The sequence below is a fragment of the Citrus clementina genome, unplaced genomic scaffold (genome assembly GCF_000493195.1).
Source record: "Citrus clementina cultivar Clemenules unplaced genomic scaffold, Citrus_clementina_v1.0 scaffold_4, whole genome shotgun sequence".
In the NCBI taxonomy this organism is placed as follows: domain Eukaryota; kingdom Viridiplantae; phylum Streptophyta; class Magnoliopsida; order Sapindales; family Rutaceae; genus Citrus; species Citrus x clementina.
This window is the reverse complement of record NW_006262274.1, coordinates 15,390,518-15,398,629: the sequence shown is the minus strand read 5'-3', so window position 1 is coordinate 15,398,629 and position 8,112 is coordinate 15,390,518.

Here is an 8,112-nt window from a genome sequence, read left to right as displayed (position 1 = left end):
TAATTTTCAATTTATTATTTTTATTTCGTATTTATTTATTTTCAATTTCTGTACATTTATATTATTTGCTTATTTAATTTTCATTTTGTTTTCAATTGTGCAATTTTTACTTTGTGTTTTATGCATTATTCATTTGTTTATGCACTTTCTTAATTTAATTTGACAGACTCGCTTATCATTATCAATGTATGTGACGTTGGTCTTGTTTAGATAGTGGTTTGACGGCAGTTTGTTTGAGTCGTGTTTGCTTGATGGTTCAGCAGGTTTCACGGTGGTTTTATTCAATGATTGGTCTTCCATACCTGCATTTTTTGTCTCCCCATATTTTGCTTGTTCATTGGCGGCGGTAAAGCTGTTCTTTGAGACATATTCTAGTCTTACCCTCGTGATTCCTCTTGTGGCATGTCTGGAAGGCTCGAAATACCTTTATGTTTAATTCTGTTGTCTTTAATGTGGACGTTGTTATTTTTCGGGTGGTTTCTGACCTTAGACTTGCTAGTTTTGCTTTTGGTTTTAAGCCATCTCAGTTGAAGGGTGTTTTAGAGACTCAGTTGAGGAGGGTTTGCAGATTATTCTGTCTCCTCATTGGCTAGTTCGATTGGTTTCCTGGTTGAGACTGTTGCTTGCGGTAGTAAAGTTGAGTGTAGACGATTGTTCTCGGGGCAATCCTGATATGTCTGTAGCTTATGGCGTTTTGCGTGATCATCGAAGAGTAGCAATGGCTACTTTTAATTCCTTTTTAGGACACCAGCTCATTCTTTTTACTAAGCTAACGACTGTTTTAGAAGGTTTGGATCTTGCTAGATTTTTCTGCTGTTGAGGTGGAATTTGATTCAACCATTGTGGTTTCTTGGGTTATTTCTCATGGCTGTGTGCTGTAGATTTTACTTACCTCCTTGACTGGGTCCGAACAATATCTTCTAACCCTTTTATCGTTATCAGACATGTTTTTCAGGAGGCTACATATGTTGTTGACTTCATGGCCAATTGTGCCTTTACGCATCAAACTCGTTAGTGATTTTTCAGTCCTCAAGACCTTCCAGCTAGTTTGTTTGGCATTCTTTATTTGGATGCTCTCAGAATCCCACATGTTCAATGTTAATTTTATTTTATTGACTTGGATTTTTTTTTATTGTTTGCCTTTTTCTTTTGGGAAGATTTGGTTTATATCCCCTCCTTTTGTTTTTTTTTTCTTTTAATTGATTTATATTACAGATAGAGATCCAGTCTAACCCCACCATCTTGGTGGTGGTGGTGGTGGTGTGTGTGTAGAAATGTTCCAATTCAAAATTTTAAAATATAAAAAAATTTAGAAAAACACATAAACCGTGCGGTTAACAACAATATGGGCTATACACATTCAGACAAAAATAACAACAATATGGGCTATATAGGCTATATCTAATACAAATGTAGGCTATACCTACTACAATTTATTACCCAGAAGCTAAGAAAAGTAATTGTGTCAACTATATATACTTCAATCCGTAAACAAATATGAAAAATTTTAAAAATAATAATAAAATAAGTAATTTTAAAAATTTAATAATAAGGTACAAGTTTCTTACCTTGACTGGAAGAACAACTTGAAAAAAAGTAAACTTATAAATAGGATGAAAGTGGCTGGAAAATTGTCCTCTTGTAATTAAGCTGTTGTGACTTGTGACGTCAGTTTTGTAATTAAAATCTGATGCTAGTTTTGTAATTAAGCAGTGATGGCAGTTTTGCAAATTTTGTTAAATGTAACGATGGATCCGCCCCTGGTCATGCATGCGGAAATAATAAGAATTATTAGCGAGTATCTACTTGAAGACTTTTGGAGTCTATTAAAATATCAATTTACGTAATCGATCTCGTAATTCTTTCCAACTTTTTTTTCCTTTAATGAACTTTCAGTCTTTCAGTATCATTCAATTTTTTTAAAAAAAGAAAAAAGACCAATGCGACAGTCGACAAATATGTCACACGCACACGCACACACATATATATATATATATATGCACAGGTAAATATGGCAAATACCCAAATTATGGTATTTAATTGTTTCCTTTTATATATTTTATTTCTTTATATATAAGTTAGGTATTTGAGCTGTTGCGCACTGATTAAAATGGGGGGCATAGATAAAACAAAATGCAATCTTCCAGAAGAGTGTGGGATCGATATAAACACCCGTCTCACTATCTTAGTGACATTTTATATATTCAGTTTCTTCTCCAGCCAGAAAACAAAGTTTAATCAACAAACACTTCTTTCATACATATAATTTTAATTTATTTATGATTTAGGTCAAGGATAAAAACAAGCTGGGGTCTAGGACTGGGAAAGGGAAGACGAAAAAACGACACAACTTTGAAAAGAAACAGATTTTCTGCGAGATAATTATATAAAAAACAATCATTCAAATGAAGCAGATTTTTGGTGAGCAGTTAGTCAATTCGACAGTCGAGACGATTATTTTCTAGAAAGCCGAGCAAATTAGCTGCGTGCTTTTGTTTATTATCAGTTTTTGAGTTTGTATCTAAATGAACATGCATGTCAAGAAACCATCTTTACTAATAATTATTTTTTTGGTACAATTTTGTTTTTTTCGTGTCTGGTGGCTTTGTTTAATTTCTAGAAAAGGGATAAAAATAAAAATTTTCAAATACATAAATCCTCATATTTTAAAATACAATTCGAACTAGACTGCAATAACCAACTACAATTTATTTATAGTTATTTGTTACTGCCTAAACTATAACTAAGTATTAGATGAGCTTAAATTTACATTTTAAAATGTGCGCATAGTGTTAGACAATGTTTATACAATGAAGTAAAAAGGATAGCGTAAAAGGTGCAACGACATCCACGTATTTTAATAATCTCTTATTTTTAAATATAGTCACGTATACTTTTTTTTACGACATAGTAGTCCCACATATCTATAATTATCCAAAGTGAATTTGTATAGTTATTTCTGAAAACAAGTGAGTTACCATGCTCATTTTGCCAAATCATAGAGCATCGTTGTCTTTTTTTTTTCCAATAATGAATCAAATCTTTGACAAAACTATCGACCTGGGGTCCAAATTATGGAGAAATTGAGCAATTGAATATACGGAAAATGCTCAAGAGAAGAAAGAGATGCTACAGCGATGGCTAGCTACACGAATTAATATTACCAACGCTTGACTTGGATTCTCAAGTCCACTGAGAGAGAAAGGATCAGAGCAATTATACAATCCCGTTCATACAAACAATTAATTATTTATTACAGAAGGAGGAGAAGAAGAAGTCTTTTGGTCTTTGATATGATCGATCGAGCAAAAAAAGTCAAGTCTTAAAGAAACTTCTTCTCTCAGACAAAATTGATTTATTAACAACAAAGTCAAACCAATATAATCTTCCTTTGCTTCGTGTCGTGCGCTTCTGGCAAATAATTAAACTATATTGTAATGATCCGGAAACGATCTATTCAACTCCAACGTCATCTTACCTCATGAATGAGATCGATTTTATACTATTCATGTGGATCATTTTGACAACTAGGGTTCGCTCACATCATGTTCATATAGTTGTTTCTTGTCATTTGGGTAAAAGTTATAAAATGGGATAGATGCATCCTGTCATTTTCATATGCAATTGATAAGGAAAAAAAATTAAAATATGCCACACAAAATTTGTCCTAGAATGGCTTAAGAAGGTTTGGGGGTAGGTAAACTTTTTCAATTAGATATTCTTAAATTAAAATTTATTTTCTAACCTCTTTTCTCTTAAATCTACATCTTTTTTACAGCTTTTATCAAATTTATCAAGTTAAAAAGAAATTGAACTAAATTTGCAATTTTTTAATTTCTATATCCAGATTTACATTTCTTTTCTAGTAACCATTCAAAGAAATAAAAATAGCAACAAATGAAAAACTGAGTATGAATGGCTAAACCTAAGAAATTAAGATAACAATGGCAATAGATGTTATTCTTTTAGGAAATTACTTTTTTTTTAAAAAAAATTTATTGGCCCAGAGGACTTGATTGGGTGATTTTCTTTAATTAGCACCTCATGTACTTGCCCAAAAAAAAAAAAGTAAGATGGTAGGAGATCAAAATATCAATTTAGACTATCATTCCCAAAGTTTTTAGATGTGATATATACATATGGAAGAAAACCTAACTAATTAGAAAGGTGAAAATACATTAATATATTTGTATATATTGTCAACAATTTTGGACAAAAGAACTCTATGTCGATTTGGTGTTTTACCTTTAGTCGACAATGAACTGAATCATGTAAAGGAGATTCACCTAATGAAAAGATGACACAATTATAAAATATGTTTTGTGTTTAGCAAACTTTGCTATTATGAAAAGTTATAGTTCAATGCATTTGGAATAAAACCAAATTACTAAAGCGAAAGCTGAGACTAATTAAGATAATGGGAAAGTCAAAATTAAACACCTCTCTTTTATCTTTCCCTCGCATAGATAACTATGAACAAATTAAAGCATTCGAAATCACGGAATTAAAAGACTTTCTGGTCCATTAATCAAAACAAAACCATTGTTAACTTTGTTTCTTTTCTTTCTCAGCCAAATCATGTGAAAAATCGACCAAATAAATAAAGAAAAAAAGTTTAAAAAGGCCCGCCGCGGGCGCGGCGGGAGGAGGGGGGGGGGGGTGGGGAAGTGTGTGGTGGGGTGGTGTGTGGCGCACCTACTAGTCGCAAACTACAAGGGCCGTTTTCTTCTTAAATATTTTAGTATATCTGTTGGTGATATAATTTGAGTAGGAAATGCCAATAATATGACGTGTAAAGATATTTCATATGGTCCTTGAGCCCCTATGAAGAATAAATTAAGAAGGAACTGAAAGGACAATAACATAATGAAAAGGCCCTCTAAAATCAAGTTCAATTACCTTAACCTCCTAAAAACTGTAGAGGATGTGTCTCACAACACAATAGAACTGCCATATGTCGATTCAGGATCACAGAAGCAGTGTCAACTTCACCAATGAGGCTATAACACATCATCACAACTTAATCACTTATATTATTTCCAAAATATATCACTATAGGTCACATGAATCAAATATGAAAAATAGGGACCGCAAACACAATCGCATGATCTACCATCAATAAAATCAGATGCCTTTCAACCCAGTTGGAATTAAAAGACTTTTTGGTTCATTAATAAAAAAAAGCATTGTTATTATCAATTGACTTTCATGTCCATCATGGAATGACAAATCCATAGAGATTTAGGTTTTGTTAATCTGTTCTTTACCATTGTCAATTAAAAAAAATCTAATAATGTTATTAGGAGTAAATTAAGCATAGTTTAAATGCATGCTCAATATACTTCAAATGACGTTATCACTATATATTACAAGAAAGAGGAGACTAAACAGTAATATATACTTGAAAAAAAAACATAAATAGAACTTTGTTTCTTTTCTTTCTCAGCCAAATCATGTGAAAAGCAGACCCATAAATAGGGAAATTTATAAAAATAGCCAAAAGACATTTGGGTTTTTCAAATTTGACCCCTATAACTAGCCAAATACTAGTGTTTCTGGATCAAATAGTCCTCATTACTTTCAACAAATCTACAAACAAATGTCACTTTTGAAAATTCAGAAAAAAATCTAACCCTCTCAGCACTCTCAACAAATCACCAAGTCTCATCACTCTCAACAAATCACCTCACCAAATGTCATGAAATAAGTATTACATGATTGAAGATATAATTATCAATTGGAAAACTTTTTAAGATTAGTATATGTTCTTAAAGAATACATTTTTTTTGGTTTGAAAAGATTATTCATTGATTAACTTTCATGCGTGCAACAAGTGCGCGCGCTGTGCATACAACAAACATCCCATTGTGTGCCGCCATGTCATACCAAATTTACTTTCGTCACACTTGATATACGAAAAACACACCACTCAACTCAACAAATACCCCGTCACACCTTTTAACACTTGATTATGCAAAAACTAAGCACAGACTATTCAAGAGGAATTTCATCAAACACCTAATGTGCAATAGTTATAACTCATCATTTTAACTAAATTTTGTTTCACAATATCCCTCTGGTAACCTAGAATCACCTATAATCCCTATCAAATTCATTCAAATCATAAAAAAATAATGAAGTTAGCTTACGTAGGTTTTGGGTTCTTTTAAATTTGTTGGATTCAATTTGGATTTGGATAGATTCTGATGGATTCGGTTGGATTCTAGTTCACTATTGCCGTTGTCATTCGTCGTTCGCTGTTCAATGTTCGAGATAGAAAGGTTTTCATGTTAATAAGGGAGAGAATTGGTCAATTGAAATGAGAAGGGTAATTTGGAGTAATATATATATATATATATATATATATATATGTAGGAAAAAGTTTGGGGTTAAATTCAGAATTGAAAGTTTTGTGATTATTTTTATAAATTTTCCTAAATAAAGTTTTTTTTTTAAAGTAACCTAAAGTCGCAAATTGCAAGGGCCTTTTTATTCCTAGATATTTTAGTATATCTTTGATTTTAGTTTACTGAAGCTGACTAAAAAGAAAATTTTAATTAAATGTTTTTGACACGTAACTACAATTTCAAGGTGAAAATCAAGCTCAAGTGTGAACAATGAGACCAACAATTTTATACCTGCTGGAAAAAAAAAAAATCATTTCCTGAGACAAAATTTTGCCTCCTCATGTGACTATATATCCTCCAGAGCAAGAGATTTGCTTTTGGGTCCAACACGTGCATGAAGAAAATGCTAAGTTAACAAATATTTCTCTTTGGTGACGTACGCGTTGTTTATGTAAGTAATGCGGGCTTCAATTTCTTCTCTGAAATTTATTCAACTCTTACTCTTAACTTATGCATGGTGTTGTCATAAATATATAGCAAATCTCAACGTGTTTCTATTAGTATCATGTATGTAACATTATCCAACATTTTTTTGTTAGTATCAACTGCCATGTACATATATATAATCTAACGTATTTTTGTTAATATATATGATAGATCGAAAACAACTCGGATAAGTTCTTGAGGACAATTAATAAATTAATTTATTATTGATTTACGTTTATACTATTCTTCGACGGCATCTGGTCCATGTTTTGCTACTAGCTAGTGTGGAATTGAAGCCCGGACTCTTTTGTCAAAAGCTGTGAATTGTGATCAAGCCAAATTTGACATAATGAATATCTGTGTATCGGAGAAGTAACAAAAGAAAAATTTAACTCTCACGCCCAAATATATTTGATTGGTGAGAAAGCACCAGAGACTCCATTTTGGACCAAATTAATTACACAACTAGCCTAGCAGTTTGACATTCAATATTTCTCTAAAATCAAAATTGAGTAGGGTTAAGTTAAGGGCATTTTGAAAACCAATGCAGCATATCTTTGAAAATTTTTGCAAAATTTAGACCTAAAACTGAAATATATATATATATATATATATATAATCAATAAAAGTGCCAGCACCAACCCGAAAATTCGTCTTATTATTTTCTTAGCCTTAGCAGTAATCTGAAGATGCACTTTATTTTTCCTGTTTTCCTTCTCTGCTCGTTAGGTTGATAGCCGACGATCCTTTTTTTTTTTTTTTTGGTGAAGAGATGGCCCTCAATCCTAATAATAAATAATAAATAATAAATGATAAAATTTCAATGGGCTCCTTGGCCTAATGAAGCAAAATGGGCTTTAAGGCACAATGAGATTTGGGGTCCAAATTCTTGTTAATGTTAGCTTTTACTGAGTTCCACTTTCTTTCCCCTAATGGACTCTTCTTTAGGGGTTGTTAGTTGAAGATGCCCACACCCTTTAATTAGCCTCGTATATTTATAAAATTACCATCATTTATCCCCCCTTCATTTATTTAATTTTTTTTAATTGTTCAAGTTGACAACCATGTTAATTCTCCTCTGCCCTGCGGATAAAAAATGAAGTTGAAGACATTATGATTCTTTCAAATTGTTATGTATCATGTTTCACCATCTTCCACACTCACGACGCCATTAGAGTGGGAATCTGAAATTGCCTTTCCATATTACTGTAATAAACATGGCATGAAGAAAAACTTAATGGACAGGAATTTTTTTTCCTTTTCATTCCAACTACAGTAG